General features: G+C 46.8%; 1 long non-coding RNA gene across 3 annotated transcripts; it reads right to left on the bottom strand.

Annotated features, from left to right (window-relative positions):
* Positions 1–5325: 5325 nt before the first annotated feature.
* On the bottom strand, positions 5326–18733 carry LOC122233774. 3 transcript variants are annotated; one of them, XR_006211497.1, is made up of 5 exons: positions 18319–18733; positions 18067–18188; positions 17810–17887; positions 6614–6695; positions 5326–5384 (listed from the first exon to the last, which is right to left on the bottom strand). It is a non-coding gene; the product is annotated as an uncharacterized LOC122233774 (long non-coding RNA). The 3 variants fall into 3 exon arrangements; XR_006211496.1 differs by lacking the exon at positions 5326–5384 and having other exon boundaries at positions 6418–6695; XR_006211495.1 differs by lacking the exons at positions 5326–5384; positions 6614–6695 and having other exon boundaries at positions 17635–17887.
* Positions 18734–18797: the final 64 nt, after the last annotated feature.

Here is an 18797-nt window from a genome sequence, read left to right as displayed (position 1 = left end):
TGATCCCACCGAACTTCCTAGCCCCACCCCCAACCCTTGTGCTGCACCCTCCATAGCTCGCAATCTATGGGCAGAAGACACCTCGACAGCTACAACCCTTCTCTGAATATTTCCTTCACCTTCTGGTCCATTTCAGCCCCTTCGCCTTCATTTCTATCTGTACTCAAGGGCTGAAAGATCTCCTCCCCCTCCCTCCCAAGTGCTACCTCCTAACCATGTATATTCTGTACTTAAACACACGTGCACACGTGCGAACACATGCACCCTTGCACACATGCGTGCACAGCTCCTTGGAGGTCAGGGCAGCCTTTACCACCAGCTGACCTTCCCTGTTGCCCCTACCTCAGTGAGACGCACTCTTTGTCTCTCTGTATCCTCTCTAACAACCTATCACTTCAGAATCCACATGGATGGTCCGCCCTTGCTGCTTAGCTACAGAGCTCCATGTTCACAATCTTGACCCTATTATTGCCAAAGCCTGCGTCACCTTTGAGAAATCTTGACTTTAAGTATCCCCCTCTGATGACAGCTTCTTATCCTACTGGCTCACTCCTGCCAGTGCTCAGACTTTCCCAATTCTGTGACCTCATCGAGGCTCCTACATGATGACCTCCATCCCCTCTCTTGACCTTTCTTTGATTGCATGCTTTGTCATTATAATCACTCTCTACCAAACACTTTTAATTCCCTCGCCACCTCTGCCTCTTCTTACTGCACGGGGCCAGCCCTGAGCGTGATTAAATCTGACTCTCCACTTGCTGCAGGGTACCGGAGGAAAACGCACGTTCGTGGGACAATGGGTCCTGCTTTAAATTCAGGGCCAGAAATCTCAAACTGGCATTCAGTGTTGCCTGGCAATCCTGTTACGCTCTCTGAGTGAGTTCACTTGCCCATTCTTCAAAATGACTATTCACACCTCCTAGTCTCTACTCAAAACTCCTACATCCTTCCCCCCAAAATACACACAGCAGCCACAGTCCTTATCTCATGCTTGCATGTGATTAGCTGCGTGTAGGTACACATGCTCTCAGATTTCCATACTGAAGGGATGTCCTCTGCACTCATCTTCTCCATCACCCCTCTTGTTTCTAGGGCTGAAGTGTCTGTGCCCCTTTCAAATGCCACCTCTCCTCCTATGGCCCCAGGAGCCATTATCTCTCCTTTCCAAAGAGCCTGCCCCTGCAATTCAGTCCCACCCCCTTGCACTGCTCCTTTCTCCCTTTCTCTGGCATCATTTCCCTCAATGTGTAAACTGGTTCCCAAATCTACCTGCAGCACACAGGCCACCATTTTAACTCTTTGGCTACCACTCCACCTCTCTATTCCCCTTCACAGCGAAAATTTCTTTAAAAAAAAAAAAAAAGGTGTACAGAGCTGTCCACACTTTTGTCTCCTATCCTAGTCATGTGGGCAACCCAACACAGCACGGACCCTACCCAAGCCATGGCCACGGCCACTGGTTATCCCATAGTCAGTCACTTATCTATTCTCACACTGTGGAAGTCAACACCGTCCATCCCTCCTTCTCTCCTGGAGCCTCTTCTTCTCTTGGCTTTGGTGACAGCTCACTTTCAGGTTTTACTCCTACCTTACAGGCCCCTCCATCTTGCTCCCCTTTGCCAGTTCTTCTTTCTTTGCTGAAACTCTAAATATTGGAGTGCCTCAGGGCTCTGTCTGGGGCCTCTTTCCCTTCTTTATCTACACTCCTTTTCCTTGGTAATCTTATGTAAATAATTCCTAGATCTATAGTTCCAGTTTTAATCACTTCTCAGAGCTCGAGTTGCAAATATCCAATGGCTAACAGGCACCCGAAGCTTAGCATGGCCAGAGCTAAACCCTTGATTCCCAAACACTGCTGTCCCCACTGCTCAAGCACATGTGCACACATGTCCACTAAACAAATGCATGCAGACACAGAGAAAATCCCAGACTGTCCCCTCCCCTTGATTCTTTCCCATCTCAGAAAACGTCACCATGGTTCACCCTATCACAAGCCAGAAATCTTGGAGGCACCTGTATCCCTCTCTTCAACTCACTGCCTTCTCCCCCTGGCAATCAATCAACAAAGGCTATTGATTCTACTTCCAAAATCCACTGAGAAATGTACATGCATATCTCCATGTTTCTACCTCTGCTGCCAACATTTTCCTCCAAGCCACCACTGTTTTTCATCACATTATGGGAATAACCTCCTAACTGGTCTCTGGCTTCCATTCTTGGTCCCTAAAATCCATTCCCATTGAAGGAGCCAGAGAGACTTTTTTAAATAAATATATCAGATCATGTCATTCCCCTGTTTAAACCCATCTATTGCATTTGGAACAAAATCCAAATTATTTCCCAGAGATTATAACACCTTACATGATTCAGCTTTCACTTTCCTCTCCAACATTACTACGTCATCCTCCTCCCCACCTCCTCTGCTACTTGAATATGCCAATCTCCTGTTCACCTCTGGGCCTCTGCACCAGCTCCTCTTTCTGGTAAGAATTCCCTCTCCCCCTGGTCCGACCACCCAATTTAAAGTAGTCACCCAATCGCTCATGACCATGACCCTGTTGTAAATCTCTGCTCCGTATGTTCCATTCCTATTTTTCTTATTCATTAATTTATTGACTATCTCTCCTCATTAGATCATAATATATGTGAGAACAGGGCATCTTGCCTTAATCACTGTTAGGTTCTCAGTGCCTAGTATGGTACCTAGCACAGAATAAGAACTCAATAAATACTTGTTGAAGGAAGGCATGAAAAAATGTTACCAAGAAACAAAAATTGCTAATCTTCAAGATTACAGGGTAATATTTAGCCTTCTCCAGAAAACAGATTATTTTTAAGAGTCTGAGCACCTTACTGCATTTGAATGCAAATGGACACTTACTAATTACAAATGAGACTTATCTATACACCACAGCCTCTCTGGCAAGACCTCTATCTGGAAACACTTTGGCAGTTAGAAGTTCTGGTGGCTTATAAATTGGAAAGCTTTTTTTTAAACTTTTTTTGTTTTGCTTTAAAAACCTCCTTTTTATTTGCTAATTCGAGCTCAGCTCTCAGCTCCCCCCAAAAACAAGGTTTTGCTATACATATAGTGGCCTGACTCCCCCAACTAAGAATGTACATTCATTCATTCATTTGTTCATTCATTCATTCAAGTGTATGTTGGGACCCATCATGCAGGTACTAAGAATACAGAACTGAGTCTCATCTCTGTCCTCAAAGGATTCCCAATCTACTCACCAAACAGACATAAATAAATACATTTCTGGAATAGAAGATAAATGACATAAGAAATGTGTGAACAGGGGTAAATGGGAGGAGAGACCCCAGAGAGATCTACCATAGTCAAGGAAGCCCTGTGACTCCTGCTTAAACATATTTTCTCATTTAACCTTTACCCCAAACCAGTGAAACAGGGAGTTTTATCCCCAGTTTACAAGGAAATCAAGGCCCAAAGAGATTAAACTATTGGCTCAAGGTCACAAAGGGGCAAGTGTCCAGATTAGGCCAGATCAGAATTCTTATTCAGTTCTTCTGATCAGGCATTGTCCCCACTGGCAGCTACCTCCACACTTGTGTCCTGGGAACTTATTATCTGCTCCAGACCTTCCTGGTGCCACCTGCCTGCCAGATAACAGTGACTGTCTGCTGCTGGCCTGTATGTGTCTGGTGGTATTGCAGAATAGTCCTCACTGTCCAGCAATGGACATTCCTGCCACTGACCCCTTGATATCCAGCCCTGCTTTTGTCTCCACTCTGCTCCATCTGTCTCAGGGGCCTTCCTGTCTCATGGGGAAGTTGGACATCTAAGTTGATTTTGACACCATGATATGCTAAGTGCTATCAGGAGAGATGAGCAAGGTCCCATGGGAGGACCGAGACTGGAGCACAAAAATCAGCCTGGAGGAATCAGGGAAAGTTCCACAGAGAAAGTGATGGCTAATGCACGTCTTAAAGAATGATCATCTGCAAAACAGAAAGGGGTAAAGGACAGTCAGGTATGGGAGGGAAAATGTGGATGAAGGAGCTCCACAGGGATTCCATACGGATCCATCCATGACTTTTCCATGGAGAAAAGATCCAATGCATTTTGGGTGAGCACATCTGGGGATGGTGGAGCTGATGGTGATGAAGGGTGGAGTGAGGAGCTGAGTTGACTCAAGAACTAGGCAGCGCTGAGCCTGTGGGCTGTGGGTGGAGGCGTCACAGAATTTTGACACTGAAGGATGCAGAGGAAGAAAATATGGCTAAGGCTAAATGTCTCTCATGTACAGAAGGCTTTGTGATACTGACAGCCACATCAACCCACCAGTCAAAAGGTGGCTTGAGTCCATGCAAGTGTATGGCACAGAAGGAAGGCAAAGATGAGACAGACACTTTTCTGTGCCAAGGGAGCTTTCAGTCTGGCTGGAGATAAGAGATTTGGACACATGCAAAAACCAGTAATATAATGAAGCAAGTCGATGACAAGTGTCAAGGATGTGGCTTGAACCATAGGCAGCTAGTGCATGGAGGAGACGAAACGTCCAGAGAAGTTGAACAAATTCTTAGAAGAGCCTGTGGAATCTGTTAAGAATCACAGAGCTACTCTGGAGAGGATTGAGGAGTGTAGAATCAGGGTTCAATGTGTGGTTGAAGAACAATGGGCTTGTTATGGAAAGCTTCCTAGAGGAGAAGCCCACCAATTGTCAGCCTAGTCCAGCCCTGAATGTGTTAGCAGGCCCACCTGGCTCTAGGCCATTTGGGCAGGCCCCGTATGAGACTCTGGCCCCTCTGGAATGTTCACAGTCTTGTGTCTTACCTGCCTTGCCCTCTTACCTGCCCCAACTTGGATTCCTGACTCCTGGTCCCTGGCCGGTCTCAGTTTCCCTCCGATTCCTCAGTCCAGCTGCTTGAAGCCACATCTAGACAAGACCTTGACTCACCTATTAGGCTACAGTTTGCATATGTCCCTTGGGTATATGAACTTCTGGTCCCTCTGAGTAGCATCTCAAGCCCACCCAACCTCAATCCAGGACCCTGTCTTGCCCAGCCTATCCAGATCTGTCCTGGTCCCCAAGAAGGAGAAGGTGGCATGGCATCATGGGTATAAGCCATAGAGGCAGACTCAGTCTGGAATTAATGAGTAGGAGCAGGAGGGGAGCTGTGAAGAGGATATGGGTTTTCCCCAAAGGTTTGTCATCCTCAGATACACAAAAATGATGGGATGGGACTGAATCAGGGAAAATCACCTCCCTGCCCTGCAAGCCCCCAAACCAGAGCTGTGGCTTTTCTGGGTAGGAAGGCTGAGTTAAGAGTTACTGATTACTTACAGTTCTCATGTGGATTTAACCAGTCAATGGACAGTATTATGGTCATCCGACTCTCCCAGGAGTGGCCAGGCTCTAGGTAAGGGCAGCAAGCAAGCAGAGGGACATTGACAATGTCAGACAACACAATCATACACATAAACCCACATACATACATATGAACATATACAGACAACCAAGAACTGCACAAGAACCACACACAAAACACAAGCACACACATAAACTTGCACAAAGGTACCCATAAACACACACACACACACACACACACACACACACACCCCTCCACAAAAAACCAGTTTGCAATTTAAATCCCTAGCACCAGAGTCAGGATTTCACAGGTGGCCCCTTCCACTTTGCAAACTTCCTCACAAGGAACCCCTTGGGAGGGCCCTTGTCCTGCATGGGCGTGGGATTGTGGAGGCTCTCAGAAGGACTTAAGGACATCTCCTGCTAATGTCACATGCCACTTACTGGTGGCATGAATTGATCTCTGTTTATTCACAGCACATTTTCTTTTGCTAAGCAACATTAAGTTTGAATCAAAATATGTGACTGCTATATAATTATTCTTGGTGCTGCTTCCCTTGGGTTGCATTTTTCTTGCTATTTATCTGTTCAGGAGTGGGTAGGGGCATGCATCTCAAGAGACGTCGTCGGTCTGAGGCAGGCCTTTACCCAGCACCCTGGCAAAGGGGCATCAGCACTCAGGGCAAATCCCAACCTGACCCCACCTCACCCTAAGCTCACTCCAGTTTATCTCAAGGACCACTAAGCATCTCTCTTCAGAAGTTGTGTAGCTGTGTATCCACAACCCAATTTTGAATGATGCAGTGCAGGGAGGCAGCCGGGAATTACCCAAAATTTACTTGGCCCAACCCCAACCCCTCTGAGCCTCAGCTTCCTTCTACGTGCAAGGAGGATGGTTAGACTATAGATAAGGTAACCATTCCCAGATTATGCCTGTAAACAGAGTAATTATTGATGGTATCTCAGTATCAGTCAGTGATTGCTGTAATAATGCTGCTTAACAAACCACGCTAAAATTCAATGACTTAAAACAACAATCCATTATGCTCGCTCGTGAGTCTGTGGATATGCTGGGCTTGGCTGTACACAGTGAATTGGGTCTGGGTCTGTTTCGCGTATCCTTCATTCTCCATGGACCCACAGGCTAGTCAGGACATGTTCTTCTCATTGGCATGAGAGCAGAACAAGAGAGTAAGCCCATGTCATGTCCCTAACACCCCATCACCCAAAGTAAGAGACATGGCTAAGCCCAATATCAACAACGTGGAGATGCATACTCTGCCCACAGAAGGAAGAGCTGGGGGAGGCGAGGTAAACTTTTGTTGAACAGTAATCCAAACCAGGCGTTGGAAACTGTTTCTGTAAAAAAAAAAAAAACCAGAGAGTAAATATTTTAAGCCTTGCAAACCATGTGGTCTCTGTTGCAACTACTCAACTCTGCCATTACAGTTTAGAACTCTGCAGCCATGGGTAATGGCATGGCTATGCTCCAATAAACTTTATTACAGAAACAGGCACAGTTGCCACCCTCTGATTTAAGCTGTGACAAATTCCTTTCATTCTCAAAGCGACCTGGTTTGGATGATGAATTGCACGATCACCCTAACTATAAGAGTTTCTCTGTGGGTGGTCCTGGACAACCCACATCAGAATTACTTGAAATGAGGAGCAGGTATGCCTATCAAACATGCAGATTCTAGGGCCCCAGCCCTGAATCTTGGGCCTGGGCCTGGGCCTGGGAATCTAGAGGTTTAACTAGCTTTGGCCAGGTGATTTTGATGCACATTAACATTTGATTGCCATTGGATTGATTGACCTTAATCATCTCCTCTAAATCCAAAATTTAAGGAAATCTGTCCTTGGTTTGGAAGGCTTTTTAGAATCAGGATGTTGGCTCTTCCTCTTGAACTAATTTTAAACAAGGCCCCTTCCCTACACACGTGTGAATATCCCAAGGCTGGGACCAGGGTGAGGCACATAGAGACACGATATTTACAGAGGCGTTCACTCCCGGGGTCACGCAAGAGCTGGGTTAGCACCCGAGAATAAGTGCCTCCTTAAGCCATGCTCCCCAGCATTTCACTTGCTTTACCCTAATCCTGGCCCTGGCTTATCTATGCATACACATGTGCACATATTCATTCACACACACCCACGTCTCCCTCCACACACGTACGCACACACACATACTCACTACACAGAACTCGCTTGGTGTGCCCGGAGTCTCACCAAGTCTCACCCCCTCCGCAGTCTAATTTGAGGATCATGAATGCCTCCTTCCCTGCACTATTGATTCACTTGAAATTCCACTATTAGTCATCTATTCCTTTAAATCTTAGAAAAGTTTCTCTCTGACATCATCTCCCAGAAAACACAAGCACACCCTGGGGGAAGTCATACCTGAAATTTTAGCATTAATCTAAACTAATGAAAGCCAATTTCAAAGCAATACAGACCTTGGGAAGAAGAAAAAGTTGTAAGGGGAGCCCTGGGTGGCTCAGTTGGTTGGGTTTCTGACTTTGGCTCAGGTCATGATCTCATAGTTTGTAGGTTCAAGTCTCATAGTTTGTAGGTTCGCATTGGGATCTGTGCTGACAGCTCAGAGCCTGGAACCTGCTTCGGATTCTGTGTCTCCCTCTCTCTGCCCCTCCCCCTCTCATGCTCTGTCTCCCTCTCTCTCTCAAAAATAAACATTAAAAATGTTTTTTAAAGATGTAAGCAGAGAGAAGAAATGTTCATTCAGTGAGTGTTTATTGAGCAATGACTGCGTGCTGAGCCCTGATCTAGGTGCTAGAGAAAAATAGCATTACCCAACACTTGTGGTGGGATTCATAGTGAATTAAGAACGCTTTTTTTAAAGATTTATTTATTTTTGAGAGCGAGCGCGAGTGGGGAAGGGTCAGAGAGAGAGGGGGACAGAAGATCCAAAGCGGGCTCTGCGCTGACAGCAGCAGGTCCAATGTGGGGCTCAAATTCAGGAGCCACGTGAGATCATGACCTGAGCCAAAATCGAACATTCAACCAACTGAGCTACCCAGGCACCCCTTAATTAAGAACTTTCTGAACTTTCTAGATAAGGTGAGTAGGGCAAGAATAATTATCAGCATCCCTAGCTTGCATCTGAGGAGACCAAACTCTGGCAGCTTAAGAGACCCTGACAGTAGTTTTTTTCCTCTGATCCACTCACGCCCAATGGCCCGCTGGCCACAAGGGGAGCTGGAGGTGTGTCACCAGCCCAATTGGCAGCCTGACTTAGCAACACAGACCTTCACAAAATACAGCAGAGAGCAGAGGCAAGCTGTCTTTTTCTCTTGTTTTCTGAGTTTTAGCGCTGCTGACATTTCCACATTTGTGGCACTTGGTTATGTATTAGGCATTTAAGGTGCATTTATATTTATAATATTAACCTTTTTAGAGGGGCCACCTTTAAAGCAGTCAATCCTTGCCTGCTTAAAATACAATTCTGAGTGTTACCTGCAGTTCCAGCAGTTGGATTTAATGAATCAAAGGTATGAAATGTTGGGGGGGGGGGGAAGGTTTGACAGGGGAGGGGGGTGGGGGGAGCAGGCAGATTTTGCTAGCAAATGACCTACAGAGGAATATCAGATAGTTCTCTGATTGTCACCACTGCCAGATCTGGCTCTGGCTCTTCTTGCTGTGGCTAAGATGATGTCAAAGAGGTATATCTCTTCCCTTCCCAGGGTGTCAGGGTCTGGAGCCATCACAGCCCTGGGTGTGCACACGGTCAAAAAGAGAGGCAGCTTTATCCTACCCCCACTCAGAAGACACTGCCTCTGGCACACCTGGGTGGCTCGGTTGGTTAAGTGTCTGACTCTTGGTTTCGGCTCAGGTCATGATCTCATGGTTTGTGAGACTGAACCCCGAGTCAGGCTCTGCACTGACAGCATGGAGCCTGTTTGGGATTCTCTCTCTCCCTCTCTCTCTCTCTCAAAATAAGTAAATTAAGCATTTAAAAAAAAAAAAAGGGACACTACCTGCCTGGCATAGGGAAAGAAAATGCGCCCACCTCGAGGGCTAGGCACTGTGCTGGGGGTGGGAAGGACCCCTGTCAGGGGCCAATTTCTTCATCTGCCAGAGTTTGGTCTCTTCGGATGCAAGCTAGGGATGCTGATAATTATTCATGCCCTACTCACCTTATCTAGAAAGTTCAGAAAGTTCTTAATTAAGGGGCAACTGGGTGGCTTTGTTGGTTGAACGTCCGACTTCGGCTCAGGTCACGATCTCACACTCTCTCCGATCCAAATGGAGACGCCAAAGTGGCCTCTTAAAATACAGATTGAATCCCCTGAGTGCATAGCAGGGGTCAGCAAACTGCAGCCCACAGGCCAAATCCAAACGCACTCTACTTTGTAAATAAGGTTTTTTTATCGGAACATAACCACGACCATTCATCCACGTATTGTCGATGGCTGCTTTTTTCCTAAGGAGGCTCTCTTTTTTCGTTAAAAAAAAAAATTACTGTGGTGAAAATAAAGATAATGTAAAATTTACCATTTAAACATTTCTAAGTGTACGGTTCAATCACATTAAGTATATTCACATTGTTGTACATCAAATCTCCAGAATTGTTCATTTTGCTGAGCTGAAACTCTGACCTATTCAACAATAACTCCCCTTGGCCCTACGCCTCAGCTCCAGGCAACTACCACTGTACTTTCTTTCTGTATGAATTTGACGACTCTAGGGGCCTTGCATAAGTGGAATCGTGCAATATTTATCTTTTATGCCTAGCATACTTAGCGTAGTATCCTCCAGGTTCATCCATGTTGTAGCCTAGAGAGACTTTTTAGACTTTTTCTCCTCATCTTCCCAAGAAATTTTAGTATCTCAAATATGCTGTATATCTGTTTGTGCACCGTGACCCTTTGGAAGACCACAAACCGTTAAAATATCCAAGATTGTTCGCCCTCCTCCCCAAGAACTGATTTTCACCATCAGCAACAATTCCCCCCACTAGGAATGCATGCTCTCGCCAGTACCCCTGGCCATGCCCGTGCACGCGGGCCTTTGTACCTCTGATTTGCACTTACTGCCTGGAATCAGCTTTCCCCGCTTTTCTTCAAAACCCAAGCTGGATGTCACCTCCTCTAAGAAGCCACCCTGGGGGTCTCACCCACTTACACCCTTCCTCCTGGTCAGCCCAGCTCTCCTCCGCCACGCATCTCTCATGGGAGGCTCCCATCTCCGTTTACTCCCAGCTTCTCCTGGTAGCCTGTGAGTTCCCTTTTGCCAGACCTGTCCTCATCCTCCTGCTTCCAGAGCCAGCGGGGGCCCAGAGCAGTACGGTCACCCGATGGATGGTCACCAAATGCATGACCTCATTGTATCCTCACAAAAATGCTGACAGCATCACTAGCCCCATTGAACAGTGGAAGAAACTGAGGCTCTGCCCCAGGTCCCACGCTTCCCAGGGGAAAGCCTAGCAAGAACTTCGGAGTCAGTCCATCTTAGGTTGAAAATCTGGATTCTGCTCTTAACCACTGCATGTCCTTGGGCAACAACACCTCTCAGAGCCTCAGTTTCCACAACCGTAGAAGGTAGAATCATGATGAGGATCTGTGAGGCCACCAGTGGCCTAGGCAGGCCTCAACAAATGGTAGCCATGGTTACTCTATGAAGTGGTGGAGTCAGGGTTTGAACCCAGGTCTGCTAGACTGCAGAGTCCAAGCACTTTGGGTTCTGTTGCTGTTCCCTCACTGGAGTGCCAATGGCAGGGCCTGACAGGGGCCCTGGGACCACTTATCTCTCCCATGTCCCCTCTCTGAGAGGGCAGGACCACTCATGAGCATAAAGCCAGCTCTGGTGGGGTGTTTGAAGAGCCCCAAATTAAAAAGGGAGCTGGATGTTCTCGGAAGACATTTCCATCCGGCCCAGGCAGCCTGACAAATCACCCTTCTCTGCTCTAGGAATATTTCTGTCTCAAGAACCAAGGCTATTTGTCTAGATTCAGAGTCTTTCCGGCTCCTCTGTGCCATGAGCACACTGACAAATCTGACCGTCTGGTACCTTTTTGTAGCAGCCAACACAAGCCCCGTTACCTCGTGCGTGACAGGTTACACCACAATCAACAGGCCTGGCTTTGTAGAATCAGTCAGGCTCCAGCCGGCTCTCCAAAGAGAGAGAAAGAGAGGCTCAGACAGAACCTGGAAACGCCAATCGCTCTCCAGACACAGGCAAGCCTTGAGCAACTCACTTAACCTTTCTGGGCTTCACGGTCCTCACCTGCAGAACTGGATGAATGATACCCCCCACAGCCCTGTGAGGACCAACCAGGTCCTGTAAAGCATACAGTAGGCGCTCATCTCCTTCAGGCCCCTGCCAGGCACTGGGGGAAAGGAAGCTCTTGTCCGGGTGCAAAAACTTCAGGGGTGCCAAAAATCTCAAGATAAAGCAGATTTAAATGCAATACTTCTTATACATTTTTTAAAGTTTATTTATTGAGAGAAAGAGGGAGAGTGAGGAAGAGAGACCGAGAGAGAGAATGAGCAGGGGAGGGGCAGAGAGAGGGGGAAAGAAGATCCAAAGTGGACTGTGCTGACAGCAGTGGGCCTGACGTGAGGCTCCATCTCACGAACTGTGAGAGCATGACCGGAGCTGAAATCAAGAGTCAGCTGCTTAATGGACTGACCCACCCAGGCGCCCCTAAATACAGTACTTTTTAAAAATCAAAATTAAGGAGGGGCGGGGCCCTGAGGGCGCAGGGGCGGGGCTCACGGCCCCGATGACCTTCCCTGAGAATTAAACACCTTCTCCCCCTCCAAAAAAATAAATAAATAAATAAAAATCAAAAACTAAATAAAAATCAAAATTAAGGTCAGAAAAGAAACACCTCGCGATGAACAAAAGATCTGCATTTTAAATAAAGATAGGCTTAGTACTAGTCATTTTTCCTTTTGCTGCAGGCCTCATCCAGTATGGCTTGGCTCAGCTTGACGTGGCATTTCTCCTTGCTCTTTCCTTGTGAAGAATAAAGAACCTCAACAGAATAAATGAGTGACCTAGAGACACTGGAGTTATAAACCCCATTTTTTAAAGCTTTGAAATGATACTGAAACTGTCTCGAAGGACAGAGAGCCTGGGGGCAGGGAGGTGTCTGAGGCCAGGGGACGGCCAGCAGCAGGTTGAGAAGGCAGATGCAGGTCTGTGACTGTCCCAGGACCACCCTGCTCCTACCCCACCCCCCGGCCCCACTCTTCCATGGAATGGCTCGGGGTGGGGGTGCTGAATGGCAGGGACAGAAGCAGAGGGGAGATTTGACAAGCTCAGCAGGGAGACTAGCTCCAAAGTTTTGGACGTATGGTGAAATACCAGAAGGCCTCCAGGACCACCCTTGGAAAACTAGCTGCTGGCTGGGGCCTCATCAGTTCCAGGGAGCTGCCCATGGAAATCCTGGGTCCAGACAGCTCTGGCCCTTTACTGCTCCCTGCTCCCTCCTTCCACTACGGGGCACAGCCTAGATCTCTGCCCCAGGCTTTCCGGGCAACCTCCCCCTTTGTTCCAGTCCCTTCCCTCCCTCCCTTTGGCTCTCTTCCTCCCTCCAGACCTCCTGGTTTCCAGACCTGGATTCTAGGCACTGTATCTGGATCCTGCACCCAGCCTGCGCCGAGAGGAACTCTCCCAGAGTCATCACCAGTCCATTCGCCCATCTCCCTACTGCTGCTAGATCAAGCCCAGACCGTGTGTGTGGTATACCTAGTTTATCACACTCTCCCTCCTCCTGTGCATGCCCCACTCTGCCACAGCACATTGGCACCCCAGAACTTTGGTGCCTGGTGCTTTTGCATACTTAGGCTCTTCTCTCTAAACGCTTCCTTTTCTCTCCTAATTACCCCTCAAGTCTTCACTCTAATGCCACCTCCATGCAAAGGAAACTCTGCAGGTGCCTGGGTGGTTCAGTTGGTTAAACGTAGGACTTTGAGTCGGTCATGATCTCATGGTTCACGAGTTCGAGCCCCACGTCGGGCTCTGTGCCGACGGCTCAGAGCCTGGAGCCTGCTTCAGATTCTGTGTCTCCCTCTCTCTCTGCCCCTCCCTTGCTCATGCTCTGTCTCTCTCTCAAAAATAAATAAACATTAAATTTTTTTTTTTAGAAAGGAAACTCTGCCTTAGTTCCTCCCCCTTCTATGAGTCTCCTGTTTCTGTGTAGCACTTGTGTGTCTGGGGATGGGAGCTGGCAGGCTGAACTGTAGGGACTGTCTTCGTCATCTTTGTGGCCCGAAATCCTAACGTGACATAGTTGCTTCCTGAGTATTTGATCAATAATTCTGAGCTTGGACATTGTCACCTTCATGCACATGTGGCTGTAGCCCCTCAGCTGGGGACCCCCTTGTGCTTGGACCTGCTTCTGTCATGCACGTGGCCAATCCTGGTGGCAGCCACAGGGCATGGCATTTTTCTTCTTTTGAAGCCCCTAAAGAGTATAGGTTCTCCCAGATGTCAACCAGGCTTATGCGTCCCCTGACCCACCCAGACAGCTCCTGGGACAGCCCGGAGTGGTGGAAAATGCCTGGATTTTGAAACCCCTCGTATATGAGTGTGAAACCTATCTCCCCTACCTTCGACCTCTGTCACTTCGCCTGCACTACTTAGATTAAACTAAACCACAGTTTCTTCAACCCAAAAATGAGACCAAGCTTTCCCAATTGCTAATTTGTGAGAACGTGAAGGGAACGTGTGTAAATTACCTGGCACATAGTAGGTGTTCCAGCAATTCTGGCTTTCATTATGTGATTTTGTTTTCCTTTCCGTTAGAACAAGGCATGTCCATCCTTCTGCCCTGGCTTTATTTTTGGCTTTCAGGACCCACCCCATAGCTAGCGGTTTTAGGTGGCTGACAATTATCGTTTTATCTGGACACTTGAGCTGATATTAGCCTAACTGCTTGCATTAATATTTTCCCATTTCTGGGGTTCTCACAGTTTAATGTAAAAAAAAAAAAAAGGAATAATAGATCTGTCTCTTTTGAATCCAGCTGCCAGACTTGGCTCAGATTACACTGTTTTACAGACTTGGAGAAAGAGCAAATAACTGGCAGGTCTGGCAGCCCCAAGTTTTCAAAGCGATTAGTCAATCCTGACTTATTGTTATTATCTCCTAATAGTTTACACTGTATTATTCAGTAATTACTCTGTGAATCACCCTGACAGCCGGCATGTGTGCAGCTTGCCTGAGTTATTCCTCAGTCTTCCGCTGCCCACAGGGAGACGACCCCCATCACCTGCCGAATACAGAGGACCCTTTGTCAATCCTTGTCAGGAGAGGATGACACACGAGCCACCCGAGCCACCGTGGTCTTGGGTTGGGTTGCTCATTTGGGGAGAAGGAACAGTTGCCTGCATTCTAAATAACCCCTACAAATAACACAGCCCATCTCCCCTCGTTTTGGGAGGGCCAAAGATCCTCCCTTCAGATAAGAATGGCCTCTTTGGTCAAACCTTTCCTCAACTTTGAGGACAGTGCGCCAGCTGGGTTGATTGCCGATGGGGTCTGTTTGGAACAGGCTATGTGGCCGTGGCCATTGTAGGACAGGTCTCTTTTCCTTTTTGCATTAAACTGTGAGAACCCATCAATGGGAAAATCTAACTGGGCAGGACTGGGGGCCAACTCAGCAGCCGATTTTCTGTCTTCCAAGGCATGCCCTCCCCCTCTTAGCCCCTGCAGAGTAGAGCCGAAGAGAAGGCAGAGATGTCACACAATGGAAGTACATCCGCTTCAGAGCCAGGCAGGCCTGAATTTAGACCCCAGGCGTGCCCCTCACTCCTGTAGTGACTTTCTCCACACCCTCTGAGCCTCAGTTTCATTGTCTATGAAATGGGCACATTAACACCTGTCTCCTAAGATGCCTCAGCCAACGCCCCTCCTCGGAGCTTCTTTTACAATAAAGGTTATGAGGCTCCCTTTTGGAAAGCATAGACTCTAGAAGGCCTCGGGGTTTCAAACTCAGACGAAAGATGCTGCCGCCCAGGGGATTCGAAAATAGTTGTTCTTCTCAGACACTTAATTTTAGACTTAGAGCAACTGAGCCTCTCCTTGTCCAGCCTCTTCCTGAGGGTGCTGAATACGTCCATTTTGCAGCTCCAGGCTGAAGAAAGAGTTTGTTGTGTCAACACCACTGAAGAGGGGTCTTCCTCACAAACTGGCTTTTTGTTTGAGGGGCAGCCCCAGTCCAAGGCCCTAGGAAGACTTTGCAAATTGTCAGAAATGATGCATCAGTGTGCAAAATGCAAATCTGCCTGGCAACAGTGGAGCCTCCACACCCATAATCCCCTTTGCTACTCCCTCCCCTCCCCCGGGACCCCAGAGGCGTAGCCAAACGATTTTTCTAACATCCAGAAGACTTTCTAATTGCTTTTTAAAGTTTCTTTTTCCCCCCTAACTCTGTTTACTTATTATGACAGAGCCTATTTTATTATGAAAGGAGTATGTACTCACTGTGTTTCAAAAAAATACAGATAAGTGGAAAAAAGGAAGGGAAAAATTGCCCATCATAATACCACCCAAAGAAAACTACTTTGAGCTCCTTGGTGTATTCTCTTTCTGTTATTTTGTTGTGTTGAGATATTTTTCCATGCTTACAATCCTGCATAAACAATTTTGATTCTTACTCTTTCCCCTTTGTGTTTTTCCATAAGAAGTCTCCTTTATGATGACTTTCTGATAGTGTTTTAAATGGCTGCATGATTTCCCACTCTTCAGACTCGGCTCAGCCTCTGTAATCACCCCACCAGCGCCGAACATTTGGGGGGTGTCCAATTATTTTCATAGCGTAAATAAGACCCCGATAAGCATCTCCAGGCATGAAGCTTTCTCTACTCTTTCAGATTATTTCCTTAGGAAATTACTTGGTCAAAGGGAATGGATATTTTTTTTATGTCTCCTGATCCATATCATCAAATTACTTCTCAAGACATTTCACTTTTTAGAAACAAACCAAGAAAGGAGTATGAAGGGAGGAGGTCTGGCCTTCTATCATCTTGCCAAAGTGAAATTCCTGGAATTCTGCCCAAGGCTAGACCCTTCGTAAAGAGTCAGTGGGTGGAATGGTTACTAAGAGAGTAAAGCTTAAATATTCTCACCATACATACACAACGATGGTCATTATGTGATGGGACGGAGGTACTAGCTAATGCTATGAAGGTAATCATTGGGCATTTGGGAGGGCAGAGATTTTTTATTACAGATGGAAGAGACTGTGTGTAGGTAATAAGATAGATTGGTACCTAGAAGTCCGTGAAAATCCAATGAGGGACACTTTCTCTGGGCATACTGTGATAATTCCTGTATGAATCTGAGACCTTGGGGGTGGAAGCAAGGGCCAGAGAAAATGTTCTAAAGCCACTTTCACCACATTGTTGTTGTCGAGCACTTGAAATGAGGCTGGTCCAAAGTGAGACATGCTGTCAGGATAACATACTTGACAGATTTCTAAGACTTGATCAAACAACAACAACAAAAAGAATGTATAACATCTATTATTTTTATGTTTATTATATGTTGCAATTATATATATATATATATATATATATATATATATATTGGGTTAGATAAAACATTGATTTTGCCAATCAATTTCACTCGGTTCTTTTCACTTTCGTTTGAAACAGAGTTACTAGAGGGACGCCTGGGCGGCTCAGTTGATTAAGCATCCGACTCTGGATTTCGGCTCAAGTCATGATCTCACAGTTCGTGAGTTCAAACCCCACATTGGGCTCTGCACCAACAACACAGAGCCTGCTTGGGATTCTGCCTCCCTCTCTCTCTGTCCCTCCCTGGCTTGCTCTCTATCTCTTTCAAAATAAAAAATAAAATAAAATTTTTAAAAAATTTTAAAAATTAAGAAGAACAGATTTTTATTAAAAAATTTTTTTATGTTTATTTATTTTTGAGGTGTGGGGGAGGGGCAGAGAGAAAGGGAGACACAGAACCGGAAGCAAGCTTCAGGCTCCAAGCTGTCAGCACAGAACCCAACACGGGACTCGAAGTCATGAACCATGAGATCATGACCTGAGCCGGTCGGGCACTCAACTGACTGAGCCACCCAGGAGCCCCCAAAAACAGATTTTTTAAAGAAGAGTTACTGGAAAATGGAAAAGTACATAAATGTCTCGCATTATATCTGTGGGGCAGCTCTGGTGGCAGGAAGCTCTGGTATTTACCTCTCTGGCACCAAGAAGGCTGAGGCAACCCTCATAACCACAGGGGGCTTCTGGAAAGTTGACACCACTTAGTCACTTGGCATGACCAGCTAGTGGGAAAGAATCCTCTGCCAGTAAAGCAACAATTTTGAGCCTTCACTGAGCATCAGCTTTACCAGACACGGATGCTCTACCCTCTGCATCCCAGAGATCCTGACTCGGTTCGTCTGGGGGAGGGCACAACATCCTAATTTCCAAAAGCTCCCCACGTGATCCTAATTCACAGCTTAGGTTGAGAACCACATGACGGTCACTCACGCTGGATCCTGGCTCTGTCACCTGATGGCAGGATGACTTTGGGCATTCAGCTAGTCTTTCTCACCCTTCCTTGCTCATCTGTAGAATAGGGATAACAAGAAGGTTGACGTAAGGACTAAATGATGCTGCTATCCACCCTACCTGGTACAAAGAAAATGCGTAAATAAAATTCATAGCTTTTTTTAAACATGTGGGTTATGAATTACTGCTATTTAACATAACAAAGGCCTGTCTTTGACTCGTGAGTCAGTACAGACCTTTGCAAGAGTGCAGATCAAAACAGGTGGCAAAATAAAATGGGTGCCTTTCATCTGTGTCATTCAGTTCAGTGCCTCTGGTGACTCAGAAAGTAATTATTCAGAAGAAACTGAGGCAGCACCTGGAGGAGTAAACATGAAATAATAAGTGAGGTTTTCAAAACAAACACTAAACATTCCGACTCCCCCTCTTACCTGCTGTGCAGACCTGAATGAGCTAATCTTACCCTCTCTGAGCTGTAGTTTCCTTACCCGGATGATGAAGATTATAGTAGTGATGCCTTGAATAGTGTTGTCAAGAGGTTAAATGAGTCAGGGAGAGTTAGCTGTCTTTAGGAGCCCTGTGGTTGGGTCAACGAGTGGGATCGCATGGACACGGCTTCCTCGTCTGTAAAATGGAGCTAAGGTGGCTGAGCCCCTGGAGTGTCTCCTTCTGGTAGTGTCCGTGTACAGGCTCTGGCTCAATACATGCATCCTTGATTCTTATGATCCTGGCTCATCTCTGACTCTGTGGGATGCTGGGCCCAACGCACTTCTCTCAGCCCTACCAGAGGCCAGATGCCCCGTCACTTGAAAAGTTCAGAGTGAGTTGGGAAAATTAGGAGACAGGTGGTGTCTAGTTCCAGACACCCCTCCCAGCAGACTCCCCAAGAGGGTGGAGTGAGGAGCCTGGGGCAAACCTAGATGCTTCAGCCCTGAGGAGATAAAGCTCCTTACCTCATAATGGGCAG

The sequence above is a fragment of the Panthera tigris genome, chromosome E1, assembly GCF_018350195.1.
Source record: "Panthera tigris isolate Pti1 chromosome E1, P.tigris_Pti1_mat1.1, whole genome shotgun sequence".
Lineage (NCBI taxonomy): Eukaryota > Metazoa > Chordata > Mammalia > Carnivora > Felidae > Panthera > Panthera tigris.
Note: the sequence above shows the minus strand (reverse complement) of the source record. Positions and strands in the feature narration are given on the sequence as shown.